At 48.1% G+C, this 27,924-nt stretch overlaps 1 protein-coding gene across 2 annotated transcripts in view; it reads right to left on the bottom strand.

Moving 5' to 3' along the window:
• Window positions 1-27,924, bottom strand: part of DHRSX (dehydrogenase/reductase X-linked) — a 149,334-nt gene that overhangs the window by 37,877 nt on the left and 83,533 nt on the right. The gene's annotated exons all lie outside the window — the stretch shown is intronic.

Raw genomic sequence — 27,924 nt, 5'->3', positions numbered from 1 at the left:
TGTCACTCCCATGACTGCATTTCCTTAGGTCAATCCCCTCTTGCTAAGGCTTGCTGGAGAGAGATTTTCCTGCTGGCTTTAACGAAGTAAGCCGCCATGTTCTGAGAGTCCATGGGTCAAGATCCTTCCAGTGGCTTTGGGCAGCTGAGAGCAGCCCCTGGCCAACAGCCAGAAGGAATGTCAGAGCCTCAGACCTATAACCTCAAGGAACTGCATTCATCAAACAAACAACCGAGTGAGTTTGGAAAGGCATTCTGAGCTGCCAGAGGGGAACTCGGAGCATACAGCCCTTCGGAGCTGACATCAGTTTCCTCGGTCATCCTGCGGCATGACGGTCTTTGTATGGTGACATCACTTTGGGTCTCTGGGACCAGCTCTTGGGAACATGCTCACTTGGACACTGGTGGCAAGACCCCAGAACAGGGGGGAACACAGCTCCCATGCCCAAGAACCAGTGCTTACTGCAGCACACAACCCAGGAGTGAGACATGTCTTCACGGTTTTGTTGTTTTGTGCTTTTTGTAAAACATTTTATTTTATTTTTTTAAAAGATTTTATTTATTTATTCATGAGAGACAGAGGAGGGGGGGGAGAGAGAGAGGGAGAGAAGCAGAGGGAGAAGCAGGCTCCCAAGGAGCAGGGAGCCCGATGTGGGACTCGATCCCAGGACCCTGGGATCATGACCTGAGCCGAAGGCAGACGCTTATCCATCTGAGCCACCCAGGCGCCCTGTAAAACATTTTAAATATCACAACATGGGGGCACCTGGGTGGCTCAGCCAGTTAAGCATCCAATTCTTGGTATCGGCTCAGGTCATGATCTCAGGGTTGTAAGCTCGAGCCCTGTGGGGCTCCGTGCTCAGCAGGGAGTCTGCTTGAGATTCTCTCTCTCCCTTTCCCTCCCCCTACTTGCTCTCTCTCTCTCTCCCCACCCCCTAAAATAAATAAATAAATCTAAAAAATATAATCACAACACAAGAGAGCCAGCCACAAGCACTAGTTTGGAAGGGTACATATTTTGGAACATATATATTTGCTTTCTCATGGAAGGGGCATTTTAAGATCATCTACAGTCCCCAGCTTCTTTGGTGTGAAGAACAAAGCCTGTACGTGCCAAGTCGCATGGCCAGTGAGGATGAGGAAGTACCCGTTTTCAATATTTTCTACAAAGAAATGCAGTGGGAGTGGGGGTAGGCATGCTTCTGGATCAAAGCCCCTCCAAGTGAGAGCTACAGATGGGTGCCTTCCTGTGAAGTGTTTGTTACCAGTCTGCCATAAGACAGCCCAACACTGAGAATAGTGTTTAGAAAATATAAAAAAAAAAAAAATCGACAGTCATTTTACGTTTGCTGAATCCAATGACTTATAAAAAGCAAAACTGGAGGCCCCATTTTGCATGTTTTTAAATTTTATTTTTCTAGTAATTCCTGTCTGCCCCATCTACATCAGTATCAATCTGTGACAGATTTGGGAAAGGCGAGTTTTGCCACAGATGGTTTGGAAGTGCTGTTCTAGAACACAGTGCCATCTGGATAGGCATTCCTGAGACACCATTCGAATACTCCCCTAACATATTCATGAGAATATAATTTTTTTTTCAAAAAGGGGGAAAGCCTACACTACGTCCAATAACTGGAACCGATGATAACAGGGTTGGTAGACACACACGCTCAGCTTCCAGAACGAGAGCAATGTTACTGCCTCTTTGTAAAGTCAGAAGATGCTTTTTCTTCGCTCCCTGGAGGAAAGGGTTCCTAACCAGCCAGAAACATGAGAGTCACCTTTCCACTTTGAGATCGCTGCCTTGTGAGGCAGCCGAAGGGCTTGGCTCCATTTCTGCACGCTATTGCCATCAACACCTGCCTTCCTACATTAATTCAGGAACTGATCCCCCCAGGGTATCACTGGCAGGAAGGAGAAGGATTGCATGGCGGAGGGGCTGATATTGCATAGGGAATATGAGCCCGTAAATCAAGCCCTACCATCGGGGAGGACAGAGCAGTCACTGCAGACTAGAACTCATCACAGGGTCCATCCCTGACAATGGGAACATAGTAGGCAAGTTGCAGAGCGTGGGGTACCACCCCCGTTGAGCAGAAGCACCAAGACTGAGCTCAGACAAGACACAGGAAATCACATTTGCTAGGGGCTCAGTTGGCACATCCACCTAAAATCTGCATTTCCTCCCCTGCCCAAGCCCCAAAATGTGCACTGGGAAATGGGGCAAGGGTCATTGATCCAGCAGGGCACCTGGGGGTTGGAGGTGGGAGAAGGAGACAAGGGTGGCATTTTCCATTCTACCTGGAACGCCATCAATGATACCATACACTTCTATTTGGATATTTACAGAAATGGAAGTTAAAATGTTTTGAGAGACTTCAATGTACCCCTCAGGGGCAAGAAGTACCATATCTGCCAAACATGACTGGAAAATGTGAGGTATACCAGTCATCCACATAGACAAAATGGAAGACAGAGGAAAGAGGCATGAGCCCTGAACCACTGGTCCTGATTCAAAACCAATATGGTGGCCTCCCATTGAGGGTAGGGGGGAAGGTGAATTCTTCTATATTGATTATAGTTTTGAAAAGTGAGGATTAGGAATAGAAAGGCCAAAAGTTACCAAACAAACAAGCAAACACAATGGGGGAATGACCCCATTCCTACAAGGTAAGGATAACTCCAGATTAAAACGTTAATGGGACACAGAGAATTATTAGCTATGGACTCAATGCTCAATCAATATGATGCACTATGGTCATGCTGTGCCACTTCCTGCCACATCTTCTTCAGAGTAGCACAATATTGAGCTGTATTGCTCAAGAACTCTTGCATATGCAGGGAGAGACAGCGAGAATCCCAATTCTTAGGAGGCTTAGTGAGGGTCCAACTTTGAGCATTTGGCAGATCGAAAGACAAGAAAAGAAAGGACCCAGAGAAGGCTGTGATTAAGACACTTGACAAGGCTGAAGAATGCAAATTTACAAACAGGAGCGAGTCTTTGGTAACGAGGAAGATTTTATAATTATGGGTTCCTTATTCTCTCTACATTAATATGTGAAATTGGTAACAAAAAGATGAAAATTTCAGGGAGATGAATACTTTTCTGTGAAAATACTGATTATTATAGCCTAATCAAGGAAATAAGGAGTAATCAGACCAATGAATACAAGAGCAATAGAAAAATTACAAAAGAATGGCATCCAGAAAAGAAGGGAGGGTGGTGACGGTGTTTTAGCCAATTCTTTCATAGTTTCAAAGAACAGACCATTGCACCTCTACTGACTGACTCCAGACACAGGCAAAAAAATGCTGAGTTGTTTCGTTTGATGAAGTTTGCACTGTTGTGATAGAAAAATCTGCAACAAGGCAGCACCAGAAGGCGAGGAGACAAAATCTGGGAAGCACTTGACCCCACCGGTAACATCTATACACACAGATGAAAAAGTCGCAAACACAAACGTAAATGAAAAACCGTTGGGGATGAACAAAAGCAAGTGCAGCTAACAGGAGGGGAAAAAGCAGAAGATCATTTCCAGAGAGGTTATCTGTTTAAAGATGTTTCCCAGCCGCAAAAGCCTCCTAGAACTGACTCCACTCAGCTGCCCGTAACCGCTACCGCTTGCGATGGAATGGGCGTGCATTTAGGAACAACACGGCCCCCAAAAGGCGGAGAGGCATTGTTTGTGGGGAAGGGGGGTTCACCAGTAGGAAATGACAGCTCTCAGCCCTGTCCCAACAGCAAACACGTCTGTCCCCTGTGTCCAAGGTCGGCTAGTGCCAGGAAACCGTGTCCTGCTCCCCGGTGGGGAACAGAAAGTCTGTCTGCAAACAGGACATGGGGCGCGCCTGTGCCCGTGTTCGGGGGCAGCCACAGCCGTCCCGGGACCTGACACCACATTCCGGGAGCTTCCAGCTGCTGCACCCACTTCGGGCAAGCCCCAGGGCAGGGGGGCAGCTATCAGAGGAACGGGGACCCACAAAGAGCCGGGGTCTGCCCAGAAGGAGGGCGGTTTCCTTAGCACTCCCTGCCCCTCCGCGTTGCTCTGTTTCTCTGAAGAATAGAGGTGAAGCAGACGTGGGGGCCGGCTGTCTATGCACATACCGCGCTAGTCTGTTGAGACGCGTGAAATCCTGCTCTCCAGGTGTGCACCACAGGTGAGCCTGCCCCCAAGAAGTGGTTGTGACAGGGGGCGGGGGGAGTATTCTGTGTGCATGCACAAGAGATGGAGAGACCAAGGCAGAGACAGGGAGAGACAGCTCAGAGAGAGAGAGAGAGAGACAGAGAGACACAGAGACACAGAGATAGAGCAGAGAGACAGACAGAGACACAGGGAGACAGACACAGAGACACAGGGAGACAAACACAGAGATAGAGGGAGACAGAGGAAGAAAAAGACAAAGGGAAACAGAGAGACAAACACAGAGACAAAGGGAAACAGAGAGACAGAGACAGAGGAAGACAGAGAGAGACAGAAGGACAGACACAGAGACCCAGAGAGATAGAGAAACAGACAGAGGCAGGGAAGCAGAGAGACAGAGAGACACAGACATAGAGGGAGACAGAGACAGAGAGAGACAGAGAGACGGGCACAGAGATAAGAATAAACAGAGACAGACAGGGAGACAGCAACAGAGAGACCATCAGAAAGAGACAGACACAGAGATACAGAGACACAGACACAAAGACAGACAGACGCACAGAGACAGAGAGATAGTCAGAGGCAGTCACAGAGACAAAGAGACAGAGAAAGGCAGACAGCCAGAGAAGCAGAGCTCCGTGGCAGGGAGGGAGCAAAGTGAAAGAAGGAAGGAGCATTTTCATCCTCCCTCTGCTGGCTCTGAGGCCATATGCTGTCAGTGCTGAATGCTGGGGCTGTATCTCCAGGCGGGGTGTGCAGGGAGGGAAGGTCCCCAGAGAAGTAGGCTGTGCTGACACCGTCCAGGCAGAGAATGGCGTCAGGCCTTGGGCATCCATCTGGAACGAGGCTCATGCACTTGTCCAGATGCCTGTCCTGGAGTCCAAGACTGTGAGGCACTGGGGTCCCACACGGCCTCTCCCAGACAGGGAGATTGGGAGACTCAGCTCCGACAGTATGCCATTCCACATGGTGCACCGCCCCCTCCCTTTCTGACACACAGGGTGCATGGTACTGTTTGAAGCCTTCTGTCTGGTCAGCCCTCCCACAAGGACCCAAGCACCACGACCCAGCCTTACGGCCAGCATCTGAGACCTGGGGCCCCGCACTCGGTGGCCCGGGTGCTACAGCTGTCCGTCCTCACAGGGACAAGGTGGGCACAGCCAGGCAGGTGCAGCTCGTCCTCAGTCACCTGCTCAGCTTGCTGCTGGCTCACCAGCCCAGCCTTTTGTATTCAAGACGCCCATCCCTTAACCAAAAATGTACTACAAATCAGGTGTTGTCTTAGAACCAGCTTGAAAGGGCAACCTGTCACCTCTCTGTGCCCACTAGAGTGTCAGCTCGTCCTTATCAAGGGAAACTCCTCCTCACAGAATCCGCCCTACAGAGGGATACTGTCCATGCCTATGCACACACACCCACGCCACCTCCAGGGAAACCCATTTCTCCTGGTGTCTCTGACTGGTTTTCTCTCTCTAGAGATACTTGGCCCAACCATCCAGCACGGTAAGGCCCTACAGATTTGAGCCCAAGCAGCTCAAGTATAAAACGGCAACAACCGCAACCCAAAAAGGCCAACAACAACAACATAAGTCATGAGGTTTGGCATGCATTCTTGTCAAAATGCATGGAATTCTCAGATTATAGAGTATGAAGACGGCTGTGTTACCCGCATTTATTAGGAAAGTGGAAATTGACAGAATATACTTGATCAGCCCCAAGACAAACAGCAGGTGCCCCCAAAAGTGCTTTCAACATAAAGAGAAAAGAGCAGCTTGGAACCAACGCATAGACCAGCCGATTAGGAAGCACTCAGTTTGTTGCATGGAAACAGGGGTTTCTAAGGAGCTTGGAAACAATTCCTTCTCCAAGGAGGGGAACCGTCCTCCTGCAGATCTAATTTGCTTTATGCACCCACAGGGCTGCACCAGCCCTGATGCTCATGGGTTGCTCATTAATGCAGGTGCAGTGTGGATGCTGCACATGGCTTAGGTATTAGAACATCACAAGGATGTTAGCACGGGCTTCGTGCCGGCTCAGCATGGTGTCCCCCTTAAAATTTAATTCCTAAGGAGGAGTTCCCCAATTGGATCCCACACCAATGTCTACATAACCAACCATGGGGGAAACACAAATTGAAATCCAAGGGGGAGGTGACCTCGCACCTGTTAGCATGCCCAGCACAGAACATGACTCAACCTTGAAACAGAAGGTGATCCTGCCATTTGTCACAACGAGGATGGACCTCGAGGGCATGATGCTCAGTGAGAGAATTCAGACAGAGAAAGATACTGCATGATCTCACTAACGTGTGCAATCTAAAAACGTCGAACCTACAGAAACACAGAATGGAGGATGCCAGGGGTTTTAGGGACAGGGAACGGGGAGATGTTGGTCAAACGGTATGAAGTTCCAGCTCCAAGTTCTCAGCATGACGATGATAGTTAACAGCACTGAATTAGATACTGGAATTTACTGCACGGAGATCATAAGTTTGTTCACTGCACAAACAAGGTAGCAGCCACGTGAGATGATCGATGAGTTAACTGAATTGGATAGAGTGATCATTTCGAAATGTATATGTACAATAAATCATCACACCATATGCCTTTAAAAAAAATCACTTGGACAACCTAAAATACACGGGTACCTCCATAAATACCTCGGTCATAAAAAAAAAATTCAAATGCTTCAAGGGAATTGCTTGGTGCCCAGAAATGAGGGAAATGGGACCCCAATAAAACGCCCTCCTGTGCCCATGTAACCAGCATGCTGAGTGGTGATATCATGGGTGAGCCAGAGGTGCTAACAGACCAGGTAGAAAAAGGACAAGCATCAGCCACGTGGGATGCACAGTGAAACAGTGGTACATAATCAGGTTTTTAGGACATGAAGAGAATTGCTATCTACAGCATCTGACCTCCTTGGAGGCTCTCAGGCTTCCCCTCATTACTCACTGGTGAGAAGGGAGTGTGGTTTCTTGGGTATAGACAGCGGATGAACAGCTCGAACCCAGGGAGCATAGATGCACATCCACATATAGGACCGCCTCCCCTCTGGGTGGGACTGAGGGCTTGAGGAGCTAGCCGTAGGAGCTAGCTATGCTGTGTAACAACACATCCTACACGTACTGGCTTGAAATGACACCCACTTATTATGTCCCAGTTCTTTAAATGGGAAGTCTGGGTGGGGGAGCACCGGGTCCTCAGCTCAGGGTCTCAGGAGGCTGAAGCCAAGGTGTCAGACGGGGCTGGGCTCTCAGCTGTAGCTCGAGATCCTGTTCCAGTCCAGTCTCATTCAGGTTGTAGGTGAAATTCAGTTCCCTGAACTTGTAGGACTGGGGTCCGGTTCCCTTCCTTCTCCCTCCCTCCATCCGTCCTCATTCTTCCTTTCCCTCTTCCTTCCTTCCTCCCTCATTTCCCCCCTTTTCCTTCCCTCCCTCCATCCCTCCCCTTCCTTCCTTCCTTCCCTCCCTCCTTTCCTTCTTCTCTTAAACAAGCTCTCCAGAAAACATCCAGACTCTGATAATCTCTAAATGAATTGATTCCACTATTAATCAAGTTTTCAGACATAGGGGACATAATGAAACATTCTAAATATGTCAGATTTTTAAAAATTCTTTGGGCACTATGGGGAACTCCAGAATTTACCACCTCTGTCAATATCACCTCTGGCTTATCATGGGTAATACACTTCAGGAAGTTTTTTTTGGACTTACTTCCTAAAAACAGAAGTAAAGAATCCATTTCAATAACAGGTCTTAGATTTTTTTTTGTTTTATGTTACCTAAGAACAGGATATCGCTTTGTTTTGTCTTGTTTAGTTTCTTGTTTTGGGCTATCCCCTCTCCACCGACTTGCAGACAAACAAGGCATGATGGTGCCTGGTGCTCTGTGTTTACTTTATGAATATTTCATGAAGACGGTGGCGTAGAGTGAGTACTGCCTCCCCAATCATTGTCCCTGAAGCTGTTAATGCATCCCATCAAAAGGGGAAGATGAAAGCATCCCAGTATTATTTGTCCCTCTTGGAAATTACAGCACTTGTCATCCTCAGCCAGACGCTTTGCCCTGCATCTTTCAGCGGCCCACCCCGGGGGCCCGATGATCAGATCTGGGAATGAGGTCCCAGCATCCGCACGGTAATGACTGTCATTTTGTTGGGGTGCCACATCGATTTTCCACATCATTTCCCTCCCGTGCTCATAAAGCGCACATTAAGATTTGGCAGAACCTGTTCATCAACACTGTTAAACCTTCCCAAAGAGCACACGCCATCAAGACACAGAACATGTTTTGTTTTCCCTCCAAAGGACCGCAGCATTGCCCAATGGTGGACGTCTTTTGTGCAGGGGACTGTCTTTTATTTGTTTTCTTTTTCTCCCAGGAAACTGTTTCTTTCTGCATCACATGGCTGAGACGTGCCCACAGATGATGGAAAAGTCTGGCCAGGATGCTTGCACTGACGCGGGCTTGGCGGCAAGCTAATGCAAAAGGCGTTAATCGCCGTGGGAGAGCACAGAAACCGGGCTCAAATGGGTGCTGTTGCACAACACTTTGGGGTGCATGCACATCCTCAAAGCACCCTGAAAAAATGTCAGTGCTGCTTTATTATGCTCTCAGATTAATGCAGCCATAAGACCACATGTCAATTAGAATATCGGGCGATCTGAACCTTTTCTACATGTAGAGTCACAGACATCTGCCAAACCAAAAGCTATCTGCATATATTATTATATATTAAAGACAGAACTTTTTTGCTGAATTTTATTTACTTATTTGAGAGAGAGAGAGAGAGAGCACGTTGAGTGGGGAAAGGAGCAGAGGGGATGGGAGAGGGACAGGCAGATTCCCCACCGGGTTCATAGCCTGACATGGGGCTCAATCCCATGACCCTGAGATCATGACCTGAGCCAAAACCAAGAGTCAGATGCTCAACCGACTGAGCCACCCAGGCACGCCAAATACAGAAATTACGTCTATTTGTATATAATATTTATTGTGGTATATGTTATATTGTATGTAATATAAATATATAAATAGTATATAAATATAATATGTAATATATAATATATAGGTACCATTTAATACATAGTACATATTATATTATGTTGTATATTATGTTTATATATAATACAAATACGTAAAGTAAATAATATATAAAGGTATATATCATTTACATACTTTTAGAAATCTTCCCAATAGCAAAAAAAAAAAAAAATTATCAGCACATTCAAATAACTCCATGACTGGCCTCAAATAAACCTTTAGCTTGAGATGCCAGAAATATTGAAGTCTGGCAAAATGATCTCACATCTAGCCATCAGCCTGGAAATGATACTGTCTACAAAACTGGTAAAATCGAAAGCACATCAGCACACCACTGGGTTTGTAGGAGGTCAACTGGCATCTTTGGCTGGAAACAATGCATGTGGGTGACATACAAGCTCCCAGAAGGCACATTGCAAAACACAGACATGGCGTTCTCGGTGAAGTTAACTATGTAAATGGGTACGTCTGTCGAGTCAGGGGAGAGGAAATTTCCCCACAGATCTCTCCCGTTCCTGTATTTCCTGCCTGGGAGCCACTGACTGTCCTTTCTTTGGGGTTATCTTTTGAAGCACTCGCAAAGCAAACAATTTAGAAAGATGGATACAGCATCTTCAGACCAATGGACACACACACACACACACACACACACACACACACACACACACACAACGGGGGAATCGCATTGTCTTTTTCTTGTGGGTCAGATCCAAACAGTCAACATGCGCTACAGTTAAAAAAAATATTCTCTGTTACAAAAAAAAAGAAAGTCCCTGGTTATCTTTTTAGAAACTAATGTCAACTCAGTCCTTATTTTGTAAGGGTCTGCCAATGTTTTTAAGGCGCAGATTTAAAGTGTTTGCGTTTGTCATAATATTTGACTCCATCTGATCAGTTTTGTTTTATTTTCTTTTGAGATTTTTTTTTTTCTTTCTGCCTGCAGCCTATCTGAATTGTCTTTTTCTTGCCAATTTCAAAATGCCCAAATGGCGATGATTTTAGCAGTAATGTTCTCCAGAGAATAATGTTTGAATTTCCTGTTGTATGAGTTCACCAGGTTGGTGGTAATAGTACTGTGATCAGAGAGGCTTACACAACACATATTTATTCTCTCCTGGTCCTGGAGGCTGGGAGTCTGAGATCCAGGCAGGGCTGAGGCTGGGAGTCTGAGATCCAGGCAGGGCTGAGGCTGGGAGTCTGAGATCCAGGCGGGGCTGAGGCTGGGAGTCTGAGATCCAGGCAGGGCTGAGGCTGGGAGTCTGAGATCCAGGCAGGGCTGAGGCTGGGAGTCTGAGATCCAGGAGGGGCTGGAGGCTGGGAGTCTGAGATCCAGGCAGGGCTGAGGCTGGGGGTGTGAGATCCAGGCAGGGCTGAGGCTGGGAGTCTGAGATCCAGGCGGGGCTGAGGCTGGGAGTCTGAGATCCAGGCAGGGCTGAGGCTGGGAGTCTGAGATCCAGGCAGGGCTGAGGCTGGGAGTCTGAGATCCAGGCGGGGCTGAGGCTGGGAGTCTGAGATCCAGGCAGGGCTGAGGCTGGGGGTGTGAGATCCAGGCGGGGCTGAGGCTGGGAGTCTGAGATCCAGGCAGGGCTGAGGCTGGGAGTCTGAGATCCAGGCGGGGCTGAGGCTGGTTCCTCCGGAGGCCCCTTTCCTGGGCGTGTAGGCTCTGTGCCCTCCCCGTGTCCTCACGTGCTCATCCCTCTGTGCGTGTCTGTGTCCTCATCTCTTCTTATAAAGACTCCAGTGTTATGGGATCAGGGCCCACCCTACTGACCTCATTTTACCTTAATCCCCTCTTTAAAGGCCCTATACCCAAACACAGTTCCATTCTGAGGTCCAGGTCTCCTACATATGAATTCTGGGGACACAATTTAACCCAGAATGTCTGTGGATGGTGAGATCCAGGTTAGCTGTGCTGAAGGTGTCTCCTACTTGGGTTCCTCCAACCAGGTGGTCTGGCTTGGTCATCCTTGGCACCAGTGCCCCACAGTGGGAGGATGTCTGGACAGGGTGAGCAGGGAAGCCAGCCGCCTTAGAACAAGGTGGTGTTTCTTAGACCACACATGGCTTTGCTAACACCCTGACAGAAGTGCTAAGAAAACACCATTGCCTTCACTCACCCACACAAAGTATCTGTCAAATTCCAGAGTGAGTATTTCATTCCCCACAGACCATTGCAGGCACTGGTGAAACACTTTCCCATGAGGACAGGAGGGGACAGGAATTCTCTGGGCATTTTCCGAAATGGCTACCATCCCCCTCCCACTGCAGGATGGAGTATTTCTCCAATACTCATCATTGGAACCAGGTGGCGCTCCTGCAGGGGGATCTCCCAAAAAGTGCAGCCTCCTCCACCTGGACCAGACTGAGTCCTGGGGATTCCAAATTCTCAGGCTTGTCCACACTCAGACTCGAGAAGCTCATCAATCACTCTGCAAGCGTTCCCACCTGTGCCTGGACCCGTGGGAGCTTCTGTTCCTGCTAACCCTCCATCCTCACCATCCACCTATGTGCACCTGTGTGTGTGTGTGTGTGTGTGTGTGTGTGCACGCGCCTCCAGTTTTCAGGACAGCAGTTGGCCCTGTGATTGCCGTTCTCTGAGGACCTAGGAAGGCCTGCTGGTTTTCAGTCTCTCGCTTTTTTCGTATGAGGACAGAGTGGCAACTGGCAAACTCTACATGGCAGAGCAGACACTGGAAGACCCCCCAATTCTGAGATTCACAACGGTCACCTAGAGGGATATGCTCTTGTCTCTCATTTATAAAGATGCATCTTCCTGGCCTAAGAGGTTCCTCATCTCCATGGCTGGAGAGACTTAAATGTTAATGGGAGAGAAAGGCCACCCGCAAGACCCTCCCCTGACTTGGTTCAAGAGCATGCCATGGAGGTTCGCAAATGCACATATTCACATTCGGGCACATGTTCCCACTTGCCTGCCTCAGTCTGATTTCACTCCCAAGGCACTTGTTGGTTGGGCAACTTTGGGTAGGTCCCTCCATCTCTTTGAGCTATGGGGTGGTATCAGTCTGGTGGGGCTGCCATAAGAAAGCACCACAGACCACATTGTTTAAAGGTGAGCAGGCCGGAGGCTGGAGGTCTGGGATGAGGCTGCCCGTGTGGTTGGTGTCTGGTGAGAGCAGTCTTCTTGGCTTGTTGATGGCCGCCATCTTGTTCTGTCCTTACATGGCGGACAGGAGCTAGAGAACAAGCTCTCTGGAGTCTTGTCTTTAAAGGACACCAGTACCATCATGGGGGTCCCACTCTCATGACCTCCTGTAATGCTAATTACCTCCCAAAGGCCCATCTCCTAACATTTTTGGAGTTAGGTTTCCACATGTGAATTTTGGAGGCACAAACATTCACTCTAATAGCAGGGTCGTCATCTGCAGGGTGGGATAATGCCTTCCTTTTGGGGGGGGGGGGCTCATGTGAGCTGTAAATGCAACCGTGTGCCAACCAAGAACACGGTGCAGTGTCTGCAATCTAGCAAAGGGCCCATAAGCATTAGCTGCAAGCTAAACCTGATTGTCATCACCCATAAAGCTGTCCGGCAAACCCAGTGTGGGAGCGCTGGAATCATGCCAAACACTTACTGTTGTAAGTGCTTCCACCACTGAGACACGAGGATAGACGTTGGCCTCCCCAGCTTACAGCCATGCCGCAAATACAGGACGGTGTGCGTGTCGGGTCTTGTGTCTGCTCTGGCGTGTTCAGCTGACACGGCACAGAAGCTATCAAGGATGTTTTTAAATCTCTGTCTTGTCAAGGCACAGGGCTAAGTAACCTTGTGGGTGCCAAGCACTCCAAAGTGCTCCAAAGCACACATCGTATTCTTGCCTTTCTGTGTCACGGAGCTCTCTAGCAGGGAGGCCATACACCAACTTGTTGGGGCTTTGCTTCTTGCATTCATCCTATTTATCCTTAGAACCTGCTTCTGCACCTGTTTCTAATTTAAAGCTAATGATGATCCATGACGGGTCCTCACGGCGACAGACACTGACTCTGTAAGTAGATGCTGCCACATTCAGCAACACCGGGGTAGACGTTCAGGTATACTCTAGAGAAAAACAGAAGTCAGAATACACATTGCTCCATGTCTCCCAGAGTCAGGGCTCCCAGAAAATATGCTTGAATGGGTTTATAAATCACATCAAAATGGATTTTCAGGCTCAAAATCCTTAGGCGGTGTCATGAAGGACCCCAAAGGCTGCTATGTCGCCAGACGCCTATTCTCTTTTTGTGACCTCTGGGTGGTGACTGCAGAGCATGAGTCATCTGAGAGATGGAACTCTGCACAAAGGAGGATGAGTTCCACTTAGGGATGCCAAGTGCAACACATTCTTCCCTTCCCATCCCTCACTTTCTAATAAGGAAAGAAACTAAGGATGCATGGTGTTCTTCCAACAGAGCACCTACATTTTGCCTGCGTATGGTGCCCCACATTCATACCAGGTAAATGTGTGGGGCTCACAGGTAAATGTGTGGGGCTCACACTTCATTTAAGGGATCCAGAGGTCATTTCATGAAGACGTGCCTACAGATCACAGTTTCCATGATGCTCTGGGTCTTCTGTCCAAGTGCCATGTTGGCTTTTCTCCAGGTCTCTTGTCCCAGCAGTACTGAGGCAGCTCTGAGTTTCCAAAGCTGGACCAATGGACAACAAGATGGTGGTGGGGACAGCAAAGCCAGGGAAATCCAACAAGATGGTGATGGAGACAGCTAAGCTAAGGAAGTCCAACAGGACAGTGGTGGGAACAGCTAAGCCAGGAAAGTCCACCAAGACAGCAATGGGGAAAACGAAGCCAAAGAAGCCCAACAAAATGGCAGTGGGGACAGCAAAGCCAAGGAAGTCCGCTCGAGAGCAACACCATGAGCCCCAGCTGTGGAATCTGGCTGCGGACACCCTGCGCAGCTCACCACGGTCACCAACAATGAGCAGGATGACAGGTGGATACAGATACATAGTCCCCACATTTGGAATATTAATTGTGGGTGGAGAATTTACTGAAAGCTAGAATCAGCCCAGCCTGCCTTGACTGTCCCTCTTGTCTACTGATTGGATCACCTGAAATGTAAACCTAGGAAGTTGCGAACAATCCTGGGAGAGCATCATTCTTTTGTTATATAAACAGAGTAGACTGGCTCCGATTCTTGACATTCAACCCTTTTAATGACATTAATATGACTTTCAAATTGTAGACCCCCAAGGAAGCTGCCATTAGTTTTTTGTTTGGTTTGGTTTTCCTGGACGCCTTTCTTATAATCCACCAAGCAAATGGCTCATGCCCATCTTATACGAACAACATCCTTTGTAATCTGTGGACCACACAGCAGCCAGCTCTTAGTGCCTACTATCCCAGAGAAAAGGTTCTCCCTGATACCGATGACACATCGAGCCACAACCGATACAGAAGACAGAACGATCCAAGGGCAAGAGGCGGTTCACACACAATGAGCTAAGAGGGCGCCATTTTGATTGTGGAAGTGTAGACTTGGAAGTCAACAAGAGAGAGGAAAGATGGGAAGCCTTGGGTATGAACTAGAGGGAGGAGGAAAGGACACGGTACGGGGCATCCTAAATGGCTCTAAAATATCCAGCACATATAGAGGAAGGAGGTAGAAGACGTGCCGCCAAAGAACCCCAAGGTGATGATGGAGGGGTCCATGTGGTTAGAAGATGAGAGAAAAGGCTCAGGAACTGTCCACCCATGGGTTGGGGTCCAGGCTTCCACACTTGGAAGCTGGGCCCCTTAACTTGGTTTTCTCATGTGTGAAATGGAGCCAAGAATAGTACCCACCTCTGGGATGTTCTAGAAACAAGCTGTGCAAAGTTCCTAGCATAACGCCCAACGTATATTGAGTGCTCAGTAACTACTTCCTCCACCCTGAAATTCCTGTTTTTGTTAGTTAGAAGAATCATGGATTGTTAGGGGAGGTGACAAGCAAGATGTCACGAAAGGCAAAGAGGGAAAGGACAGACTGATGGATTGAAGGCATCCATAAAAATGAAGCCCCAGGGAGCGACCAGCTCCCAAGAAAGCAAAGGCACTGAGTAAAAATTACTCTGGAGAAATGTACCAGGAAGGAGGGAGATGGGCAAAAGCAATATAGCCTTGCAGTGGTATTTTCGGAGTGCTTTTTAAACTAGGTTGCTAATTGGACAAATTAGGCATTGGCTGCGTGACCTCGTGTGGGGATTAGCTGCCCTGTGTTAGCCAGGACTCTGGGTAAACAGATGACACCAAACACTTGGAGCCTCACACATGGGCACCAAAGAAACAACAGCACCGTGTGCATGTGAAATACAATTTATGTCTGCTAGCTGGACCCTTCTCTCTGGGGCATGACCACCACTTGGTGACAGCCTATCGAGGTGCAGCCCCAAGTCACCAGAGTGTCGATTTTATGCATCAGTAGAGGCACCTGGATCTTCCTCCTTTGAAAACCAGCAAGACTATCCAACAATACGTTCTCTTCCAGGTCACCAACACGGTAGAGCGCTTCGATTTCCACGTGATTTGGCCAGGAAGGCACTTTCCTATACCAGTATCCTGGGTATTACAGTGGATTGTGGACACGTCTAATTCTCACGGCAGTGATATACGAAATGCGTGGAATACTGCCATGGAGGGAAGCTCATCTGCGTTGTGAAGCACAGGGTTTGTAACGGGCGTCAGTCACGTACACGAGGCTGACCACCTGCACCATGGACCTTTGTCTCCAGTCCCTCCAGGGATCAGGCTGATAGCACGTGGCCCTTGATGGCACAAGACCCTCGCTGTGTCACTGTTAGCATAAGCTATTGGGCATCTCCCAAGGCCCCCAGGTAAACAGAGGCAGGACTTCTCCAGAGCTTAGAGGTGACCTCTCAAGAGCCAGGGACAATGCTAGACCTTTTTTGGGCAAAGTGAATCCTTGAGTCCACACCTTTCCCAAGACCGTGCACGTGCTCACGTGCACAGCATCCCTAACACATCCTAGGACAACCAGACGTCCTGCACTGGACCAGGAACTACCATCATAAACCGCACCAAAATTTGGACTTAAGTCGACTTTTTGTAAGGAATCGTTTCCTTGACTTTAATTTTTTAACTTACTCTGGTGCCATTTGTTTAGAGAATTCGGTCCATTCATATTTAATTTTGTAATCTTATTTGTGCTTACCCCCAAAGCTCCCTAAATAGTCTCTGTTATTATCATGCTCCCATTTTTCATTTCCTTAGGTGACATCAGAAAAGGGACCCAGGGCAGGTCCCTTGAAGTAGGTGTGAGTCACAGAATGAAGTGGTTTTTTTTAAATTTTTTATTGTTATGTTAATTACCATACATAACATCATTATGTTCTTGATGTAGCGTTCCATATTCATTGTTTGTGCATAACACCCAGTGCTCCATGCAGAACGTGCCCTCTTTAATACCCATCACCAGGCTAACCCATCTCCCCACCCCCCTCCCCTCTAGAACCCTCAGTTTGTTTTTCAGAGTCCATCGTCTCTCATGGCTCATCTCCCCCTCCGACTTACTCCCCTTCATCCTTCCCCTCCTGCTATCTTCTTCTTTTTCTTTTTTCTTAACATATGTTGCATTATTTGTTTCAGAAGTACAGATCTGTGATTCAACAGTCTTGCACAATTCACAGCACTCACCGTAGCACATACCCTCCCCAATGTCTATCACCCAGCCACCCCATCCCTCCCACCCCCCACCACTCCAGCAACCCTCAGTTTGTTTCCTGAGATTAAGAATTCCTCATATCAGTGAGGTCCTATGATACATGTCTTTCTCTGATTGACTTATTTCACTCAGCATAACACCCTCCAGTTCCATCCACGTCGTTGCAAATGGCAAGATCTCATTCCTTTTGATGGCTGCATAATATTCCATTGTATATATATACCACATCTTCTTTATCCAGTCATCTGTCGATGGACATCTTGGCTCTTTCCACAGTTTGGCTATTGTGGACATTGCTGCTATAAACATCAGGGTGCACGTACCCCTTCGGATCCCTACATTTGTATCTTTGGGGTAAATACCCAGTAGTGCAATTGCTGATCGTAGGGTAGCTCTATTTTCAGCTGTTTGAGGAACCGCCATACTGTTTTCCAGAGTGGCTGCACCAGCTAGAATGCAGTGTTTTTAATACTGTGCTGAGTTCTTGGCTTTTTTTTTTTTTTAAGAGGAACCTTCTTGGCTGCTTTAGATGCTTATGCTGTTGCTTGGTCAGAGGGTTAATCTGGAGATATGGAGCCTTAGTCACTGTCCCCTTTCTCCACAGTCCCCTGCAGATTTTCTTGGTAAAGAGCATTTTGTTATGGATAATGCATCCTGGTTATGTCAGACATCTGCGGTAACATTTATCGGGCAACAAGGTTAATTGCTTTTCAGCAAACAAAAACAGGTTGTGTTTCCAGAGAAACACAATAAGGAATAAGGAGGGAATTCTGTTTTCTCTTGTATCCATTTTGTCACAACTGTCTGGAGCATTCAGATCAGGTCTGTGGGGTTTCGGGGGATTAATTTATAAGGTTTCATATATGCACAGCCTTAGGATGGACCTGATACCAATGACGGTCAGTAGACATTCTGTTCTCCCTAGAGGAACACGTGTGATGGAGAATGGTGGTTTTCAAACTGTAGGGTATACTGAGTCACCTGTCGGTGCAGGGGTTGTGGAAATGCAGGTCGGAGGATTCACCTCTAGAATTTTGTGCCCCACGCAGGTCTGGGGTGGGGCCTGAGAAGTGGCATTTCTCAGACATTCCCAGTGGATGTTTGATACCACTGGTCCAGGAACCCCACACTGGGAACCACCAGATAAGACCACATCCCAAGACATGTAGCAGTCATGGCCAGCCGTGGACATGGGACACAGAGGAAGACGGGCACAGGGTCTCTGTTTCCCTGCATATCCTCCTTGAGGACCAGCCAGTGTTCTCTATTCTGACTCTCGTCTGGATCCGAGGTGACTCAGCCCTGGCTGGAAGGTTAGTCAGGAAAGAGTGGGTGGTTGTAATTTGTGGCAGATTCTTCTGCCCCGGCAATGAAATGACATGTGACAGGTATCACCAGCTCAGGGAGGCTCCTGGTGAGTTTGGAAAAAGGTTGGAGCCGGTTCTAGGAAAATGACTGGGACATGTGAAAACACAGAGGAGCTCTACGTTCCCAGGGCTGTTCTATAATCCACTTAGTCTGAATTAATACCCCTGGTGGATCACACTGCGATCCCTGGAAGGTGCCAGGAAGTCAATGCTGAAATGTGGGTAGCACTTAGAATGTCACCACTCCTGTCAGAGGTAAAAGGAGCAAAATGGGACTGAATAGGATTTATGAAAATCAGGATGAACATTCACTCTGCAAGAACTCCCAATTGCTACATCCCTCCCAATGCCCCTCCTGTTTTTTACTATTTGACCTCAGTAGTGGGTTGAATTGTGTCCCCAAAATGATATGGCCAAGTCCTAACTCCTGGAACTTGGGAAGGGGACCTTATTTGGAAATATGTCTTTGCAGATGTGATGAAGTGAAGGATCTGAGATGAGCTCATCCTGGATCAGGGTGGACCCCAATCCACTGACAGGTGTCCTTGTAAGACACAGAGGAGGAGACACAGACATAGAGGAGAAGCCACGTGAGAAGAGAGGCAGCAATGGGAGGGACATGGCCACAAGCCCGACACCTGGAGCCCCAGAAGCTGGAAGAGGCAGGAAGGACCCTCCCCTGGAGCCTCTGGAGGGAGCCTGGCCCGGCCCCGCCTGGATCTCAGCTGCCCTGCCCCGCCTGGGTCTCAGCTGCCCTGCCCCGCCTGGGTCTCAGCTGCCCTGCCCCGCCTGGGTCTCAGGAGCCTCCTGGATCTCAAACTCTCCTCTCCAGAGCTGGGGGAGGATGAGTTCCTGTGGTTTTAAGCCCCCTGGTTTGTTGTGATTTGTTACGGCAGACATAAGAAATGAATACAGTCTTAATTAAAGACATGAACAACTGTTCAGGCTGAGGCTCACAATTCTTTTGTCCTACAGTTTAACCAACTTTCTCTGGATCTTTCCTTCCTGAACCATGAGCACCAACCTCTGCACTTCAGTCAATGCCACCTTCATCTTTCCAGCTTCTTGGAACAAAAGCCTCAGGGTCCCTTCACTGTCCTGCATTTCTGCCATGCTCCACTCAATTGGAAAATTCAAAATATATCCCAGATCCTATCGGCTTCTCATCATCTCCATTGTCTGTCCAATGTTTATTTTTTGGATTCTGATGCCTTGACAGCTAGGGTCGTGCTGACCCTGGAGGGATGGTCCCTCCCAGGACTAGCCAATTCCTAGAGAGAGCAAATGACTCTCCTTTTAAATGCAAGCCAAGCAATCCAGAGCCTACATCCCAATTCTGATCCCTACGGGGCTGCCATTCTCTGAGCTACTGTGCACCAGCCTTCCGCTCCCCAGGGCAGGTGCCAGACAGCTAGGGAATGCCCTGTGCCCCAGAGCTGATGAGACTGGCCAATCCTAAGCCTGCTCACCCTGCCTTCCCTGTTCCCTCCCACGGAAACCACAAGAAAGGCTCTTCTCCACAGTCCCCACTCTCCCTCTGCGTCCTGACCAAACTTGGTGCTTCTCCACGCGGCTCTCATGGTGTGGCATGTCCCCTCCTTTTGGGACCTGTGAGCCACAATCTTTTCAGTGACACCTGTGTCCTGACCTGGTGGCCTCACCATAATGGCAAAGTAACAAATCCTGTATCTTAAGACAACCTCACTGCAAGCCGCCATCTTTCCTGTGATTGCCATGGCGTCCTATAGAAAGGGGGCACAGATGGGAGGAATCCCTGCATCCATAACAAACTGAGGCTGTTCCTCGGTGGTTTCTCAGCCCTGACTTCAGTTTCCAACAGCCACCCATATTGTTGGAGGACTGTCATTATGTAGAAGTATACCAACGTAATTTAAAAAATCAAAGTGCTTTTGATCATGCCTACTGACTTCATAGCACTCCTGTATTCTGTATTAATATGGTTACTTAAGTATTTCCTGCAGTATTTTAACAGAAGGTCCAGTCATTAGGGTCATATTTCAAACCACGAATATTGGAATTGATATCCCCTGAAGTGAACACCTCGTTGCTTTTCCTATGTTAAACCATGACAACAAACTTGTAATCACCTGCTTCACACCTGCATATACATCCTCGCATACAAGCAGCCTTGTTCAAATGCTTGGGCTTTTATTTCTAGGTAACGTGATTTAATTATCTTCAATTCTGTGAGTGTATAAGGAGCAAACCAAGCAATGAAATAAAGTGGTTGCTTATACAAAAAAAAATCTAGTTTCAATTAAAAAAATACACGTATATATATTTTTACAAACCAAAACACAGAGCTGACTTTGCCAGGCTGTTAATTGATTTCTAGACAAGGAAGATATCCCGCTTTAAGAAAATTCAAAATTGAGCTTGAGACACCTGAGCATTGGGTCTTGGCACACGTGAGCCTTACAAGTAGGTGTTAAATTGGGGATGATGACACCAGATTGTGTAGAGATAAAAATGTAAGTGTCACGTGGAACTGGGCAGCGTTACTTATATGCCAATGTGTGTAATGAAGGTTTGAGGAGTATTAAAACATGGTTTTAGGGTCCTCTGTTGGAGATGCTACACCTGAGTTGTGGCAAGAAGAGCCTGCAGCCATTCTAAAGTAATAGAACCGTTCTGTGTGATGCAGGTCACAGGATGACCAAGACACAATCTCTGAATGGTGTGCATTTTACCTTGGCGTGCCCAGCTTTGTCTCCAACACCACTGATTAGTGAGTGCTCAGCCCCTCTGTTTCCAGGAGATGCGAGACCTCCCGTTCCCTGCCTGTTACAGGAGCTCAGAACTCTCAGGAAGCAGGTGCACCAGGTGGACAACAGCCCATGTAATTTGCACAACAGGATGCGGGGTAGCCCTGCAGTTGGTCACATGAGACCCGTGCCCTCTGCGTGGACATTACATCTTGTGGAGGGCTCCAGGTTAAGGCCAACAGCACAGTAGGACGCTCCCACACACAGTATTCCACCCTATGGATGCAGCTCACGTTCCTCATCTGTCCCCTCATAGATGGACACCCGCGCATGATTTGGAAGCTCGAACCTCTGGGCACGGAGGTCTAGTTAGAGCTCCAACTCTTGTCATGCACACCAAATCGATGGTGGTGTGAGCGGGGATGGCTCTTTGCAGACTCCAGGGCCAGACGATTAGTGCTGAGGAGAGAATTCCAACACTCTAGAGGAACACCATGTTGCCACTGGGTCAAGCTCTGATCTGTGTCTTCTGTCATTGTGCCATAAGCCAACCACCCCAACATCCCAGATTCACCTTCACCAGGCTGTACGCACTCTGACACTGCACTGGCTGACCCGGGACTGGTTCTATTTCTAGCTCCTGCACAGGAGGGTGACTGGCATCTGGCGGTCCCCATCTGGCGGGTCCCTCTCTGCCTTTGGGCACAGCTTGGCCCTTCTCCTGAGCCCCCAAGCATAAAAACAGTCACCGGATGAACTCACCAGGTGACAAACACATGAGCTATGTGTTCCTCCTGGAATCTTAGAGATGCCTGGGCTGGCCCAAGACACAGCAGTTGGCTTCTGGCAGAAACTGGCTCCTAGTCATTCACAGCTTACGTAACTCCCAAGCTCATGGCACTGATAGTGGGCACGACCAAAGTAAGCCCCAGTCCCGTGATGCAACCCACTCCTCACATTGCCAATGGAGCCACACGGCTCTGTTCTTCTCACTTGTCCCTTGGAAGGCATATCTGGCCTCCCCCGCCATCTCATAATTCAAAAAATTCAGTGATTCCCAGGAAAGCATGCACTGGGGATATAAAAACAACATAAGGAGGCTCTTGAAAACGAGGGTCCCAGCATGCCAAATGGTGGCAACCTTCAGAAGACGCCAATGTTCACTCTTGAACCATATATTTGAAAAGATGATCCAGCCCACGACAGAGACAATGCCCCAAATGGCATCCCACGCCACAGCTCAGAAAGCAAAGATAGACCCGAAACCCACTCTGTTCAACCGTTTTTCAAACTGACTCCCGGCTCCCTGAAGCATTGTCATTCTGCAATGTCAATGGGATAGTCTGTCACCTGCCTCTGTTGCCCCCATCGTTGGGACTGTGGGCTTTCAATGTTCCTGGGTCAGGTGGAATCAGCTGACCTGTCCCGGTATGTTGATGCCCTTCACGGATTGCCCCCTCAGCCCTTCTTCCCTACTCAGCCCTCCTTCCCTCCCTGGACAGATGCTTCTGTTCTTAGGGTCTTGCCTATTGTATTCCAATACCCAACGCTCCGTCCCGGATGTGGGTGTCCCTCTTGAGCTGGAGAAAAGCATTCCTCGCCATCAAACTGTTGAAGCAAGAATCATGGAATTCATCCTGGGTACCATCTACTCCACCCTCATGTTCCCACAGCAGGGCCTACAGAGACCCTCCTCTCTCTCTGGGCCACCAATGCCTTGGCTCAGATCTGGTCCTTGTTGGCCGCCACCTTTATACTGACCTTCTTAAATCTTCTCCCTACTTCTGCCTTGATCTCTAGGATAAGCTGATAATGACTCTCAAGCTTATAGCCAAAGCCCAGGCTGGGACCCCTTTTTGTGCAAATCAGTGTATCTCGCACCCACCTGGTTTTCCCACCTGTGGCTTCCCTTCGTGCCGGCTGTCTTGATGCTGCTGTGAAGCCTCATTTCCTGATACCTCAAGCACCGACCACCACCTCTGCAACCCTCCTCTGGCTTCACCTCACCATAAATCCATCACAACTCCCAGGACCCCACATTGCTCACTCCCTTTGGTAGGGATGTAATGCCCCAAGGAGTCTTCCTGCGTCAAATGGAGTTCTACTTTCTAGAGACGAGCAGTCCACCCATGTTGCAGTATCATGTGCAAAATGGCGGTATATGTCCCCAACTAGACCGTAAGCTCCCCACCAGCTCCCATTGCTGGTGGATTTCATGGTTCTACCCACCCAAGGATTGCTCCTCCATTCCTGCTTCACCCTGGGAGCTGCTTCCCTGTATCCGCCCACTCCTGTTGTGGGCTCTGGGAAAGTTGATGATGAGGACACCCCATGCTCCCAATGCAAACCCAGGACCAGGTGTGGGACCCAAACTAGACCAATCTGAACACTACCCTGGGATGGCCCGAGTGCAAATGAGAAAAACACAGTTTCTCAGCATTGGAGGCAGAACAAAGGAAGCAGAACAGAAGAGAAGCCCATCTGGGAGAATACAGCTCATCTACAGGAAAAGTAGACATTGGAGATTGGAAACAGGTATCCTGGAGCTGCCTGAACTCCCATCCTGGTCACCAAAGGGGAAGTGAACATCAAGTGTGGTGTAGAATGGATTTAGAAGCAAAAGCACCTGTCTTGTGGGTTAGGCTGGTTGCAACTGGGGTCGGTCCTTTGCAACCATGGGCCATTCACACACTCACTCTGGCTGTATGGGTTTTACTTACTTTCTCTCTCTCTCAAAAAAAAAAAAAAAATAGTAGTTCAAAGGTGTGTCACATGTAGGAAGGACTTGCCAGACGGAAGAAAGAGGTACATGCAGATAATGCATGGGAAGAAGCAGGATCAAAACACAAGTGGACGTGGAAGCTTCGTCCCACGGCCAGCTGTCGCCTACAGAAACATGTTAATGTGGAAAATAGTATAAAACGTCCTCAAAACATTAGAAATGGAACAGCTGTATCATCACATCTCGGTATTTACCCAAAGGGTGGAAATTAGGATCTCAAAGAGATGTCCAGCCCGTGTTCACTGGGGCGTTACTCACAACACCCAAGACCTAAGAACAACCTGAATGTTCATCGATGGATGGATGGAGGAAGAAAAGGTGGTGTACATGTACAGTGCAATACTACTCGGCCTTAAAAAGGAGGGAAATCATATCATATCAGCCACAGGGGTGAACGTGGAGGATGCTAAGTGAAATAAGCCATTCATGGAAGGACAAATATTGCATGATTCCACTTTCATGTTCTATATAAAATAGTCAAACCCATAGAAAGTAGAATGGTGTTGCCAGGGGCTGGGGGAGGGGGACAGGGAAGGGAGGAGATGCTGGTCAGCGGGGACAGAGTGTCAGTCATTCGGGATGAAGACGTTCTACATTATCTGCTCTACAACAGCATATCTGCAGCTAACAATATGGTATTGTGCATTAAAAATGTGTTAAGAGGGTAGATCTTCTGTTAACTGTCCTTACTACAATTAAATGCCATTTTTTAAAAAAGAAATCAAAGTTTTTATGCCCTAATACACAATTTAATTCAAAATGAGACTGATTAACTTTCCACATCTGCTCTGATGAGTAGATAAGAATACTTGTAATTCACATATTAAGTATTTGAATATAAATTACTGCTCATAAGAAATGCATTGACAGCTTTGTCTCTGGCCTTTGCCAAGCCACCTTGGGGAGACTGTGGCACCCCAGCTTCCATCCAAGATGCTACCAGTCAATGGCCTTAAGCATCCAGTGTTGAGGCTGCTCAGCGTGATCAGTTAACATGGCCAAGGTGTACTTCTGTACCTGCTTTGTCCTCTGGGCTCTGTCTCCTGGGCCATGGAGGACACCTGCTCTTAGACAAATACCTGTGCATGTGTGTCCCCTCGAAGCCCCAGTGGGAGACCATGAACCTGAGCTAAAATGAACATCAAGAGACTCTGTTCGACCTGCTTTGCCATTTGTCACCTGCAGAATGGGAAGCCTCCATCACAACTGTGAGGATCACCCGTCCCTAAATGAGGCCATGACTCTGAAGAAAAATAGATGGTGTCATGAGGCATTCAACACAAAAATGCATGGTTTCGGGAACACCAGGAAGTGAGGGAACTGGGTAATGCCTGCTTCCTCCACGGAGATCGTGGGAATGAGTCACAGAAACATGGGTGGCAAGGAAGCAGATTATGCTTAAAATAAAACTCCTATAAGACCGTCTGCAAAGACATGAGCTGTCTTGAGATGCTCCATCAACTGCGGTGTCAAAACACCTTCCTACCCGTGGGGCCATGGCCCCAGACACCGAGGGCTGACTCACCCTTCCGCAGCTGCACTGCACTCTGCAATGGATCTGTCAGATCCCTGAGTCTGTGATATGCAGGATCCACCCAGGATGCTATAAATCACCTCCCACTGCTGTGTGCTGACACCGCTCTGGAGGGCTGCTTCCAGGCTGCCTTGTGAGAACTCACCGGGGTGGGAGCCTCTCTGGGGTGAGAATCTCCTATTTTGGCATCTCTGCAAGACTCAGCAGGGACCTGGTGGATTTCCCTTGGGTCACTCCAGGCACAAAGTCAATAAGAACAAGCAGAGACAGGGCCAGCACGGGGGTTCAGAACAGCTCTCCAAATGGAGCCCCAACACTTCAATCCCTCCTACAAGGTATTCAGCCGCCGGAACCAGCAAAATCTCAGGGAAACTCAAGCTTGACGGTCCATCTTCCACCTCCCAGAGCCAAAGGTATACCCAAAAAAGGTATACCCCCGCCCCCCGCCCCTCACACACACATACATTCCTCAGTTTAGAAGAAAGATGTATCCAGGTGGGAGAGAGACCAGGGTAGGGACAGGAAGGAAGGCAGGAGTCCTCTTGGGAGCCCCTGTTCTGTCTTCTGTCCATGACCCCAGCAAGACGGTGCTAGCAGAAGATGAGGGAACACAGGGCCGTAGCCATAGTGGGGTTGCTGACCCAGTGATGAGGATGAAGATGAATAATGTGTCCTGGAAGGCAATGCTGTGCGGTGAAAATGATCCACCATCATTGCATGGCTGTCTACTCTAGCCTGGTGCCATCATTAAACATCCACTCTGGCCTGCCACCATCAGTAGATGGCTGTCCACTCTAACCTGGTGCCATCACTAGACAGCTGTCTACTCTGGCCTTCCACCATCATTGCACAGCTGTCTACTCTAGCCTGGTGCCATCATTGGACAACTGTCTACTGTTACTTGCCACCATCATTGGATGGCCGAACCAAGCCACATCCTTCAGGGGCAAAGAGAACACATTAAAAAAAACTGCCTATATGCCGGGGGAGAAAACAATCTTGGGACCCATGAGAAAAAATGGGCAAACACCAAAAGAGGAAACAGAATGCACTATGTAAGTATGTGGTCACAACAGGTACCATGAACATACTAGTACTATGTTAGACACGGATGAGGAGCATCAATTCAAGGGGAGGTTTGCAGAAGGCGGGAGAGAACAGAACGAGCTTTTGAGGACCATTCCTTCACCATCTCAATGACACCAAGAGATGAAGGGGTAAGGTAACGAGATTGAGGGTCCTGCTGGTATTCGTGGGAGAGGTTATGGAACCGTGTTCTGGAGAACCGGGACAGCACCAGACAGAAGAAGGATCAGAATCAAGACTGCCGAGAATTGAGGCCATGACGTGGAGGGAAGGCTTACCACAGAATGCGGCAGAAAAAGGTGAAGGGATAAACCAACAGAGGGGAAAATGGAGACACAGAGACAGGAGACAGACAGTGGGGACTCGACGCAAGGGTAGTCAGTGTCTCCGAAGAAAGGAACTAAGGGAAAAAAAAAGAGAGTTTATGCAAATGTCTGTGCAAAGAAAGACTCAGATCTGCAAGGGCAAGAGTGACTGTGAGCCATGTAAATTGTTTCTAACTGCACATATGGCCAGCGACCACATCCTATAAGGTGGTTGATCTTCAATGCTGGACAATCCTAAGGGCATCCAGGGCACAAAGGGCAAAGACAACAGCAAATAAGGTTGGAATGCCTCTTTGCCAATGTTAAATTTCACTAAAGAGCAGAGAAACATCCACAGAGTCTTGAATGACAAAAGATGTCAACAACTCCTTGTAGACCCAAGAGACTAAATCCTTCAGGTGGGACAGCGAGACACTGTCCAATACTCCAGGTGTCGGGGAAATGAAAACCAGTCATTTCCTGTTTCCCATGAAATGTGCTCAGGCGCTCCTGCCAGCACTGAGTTATGCTCAAGTCAAGAACTCACCTTTGGGCAAAGATGGGCAGTGCATCGAATGAGGGATTCATGGAAATCAGGGGTTACTGAATAATCATGGACCACATCTACCTACCTGGGGGAAGGAAATGCAGGGGAAACACGATACCTCTCGAGAAAGGAACATCATTGCTAAACCAGCTGTATTTGTTAAAACTATTAGAGGCATAGAGAAGTTCTTGAAAACATGAACAAGTTTGGTGGAATTTTGCAGTTAGGGACTTCCTATGTCTTCACAGAGCAGAGCCCATAGTCATGGTTCAAGTCTTGAAAATGATCGATTGAGAAATGTAGCTTATGAGAACTTTGACTGAAGTTATGACAGTTTCAACTAATGGCACGAAAATTACCAGGCAGTTGGGGTGATGACCTATGGGGGCTCCATGGGAACAAAACACACAGCATACCATAAAAGTCAGGAAAGGAGAAAATCACATAGATACACACACACACACACACACACAATAGAAAATATTAAATAAGAGGACAGAGCACTCACAAATGCACATCTTTTGAAAGTGATTGGGAGAAACATGCCTAGTCAAGGGACTATGGACCTTATCCCATAGGCTGAAAGCAACAAGTAAATATGCAGTCTGTCAAAAAATAAATAAATAAATAAAAGAGTGATTTGTGCTGAACATAAAATGGGATTACAGGTGAATATAAACTAAAAGAAATCCAGGGTCAAAATATTATTTTCAGAGAAAA

Source organism: Zalophus californianus, chromosome X (genome assembly GCF_009762305.2).
Source record: "Zalophus californianus isolate mZalCal1 chromosome X, mZalCal1.pri.v2, whole genome shotgun sequence".
NCBI lineage: Eukaryota > Metazoa > Chordata > Mammalia > Carnivora > Otariidae > Zalophus > Zalophus californianus.
Note: the sequence above shows the minus strand (reverse complement) of the source record. Positions and strands in the feature narration are given on the sequence as shown.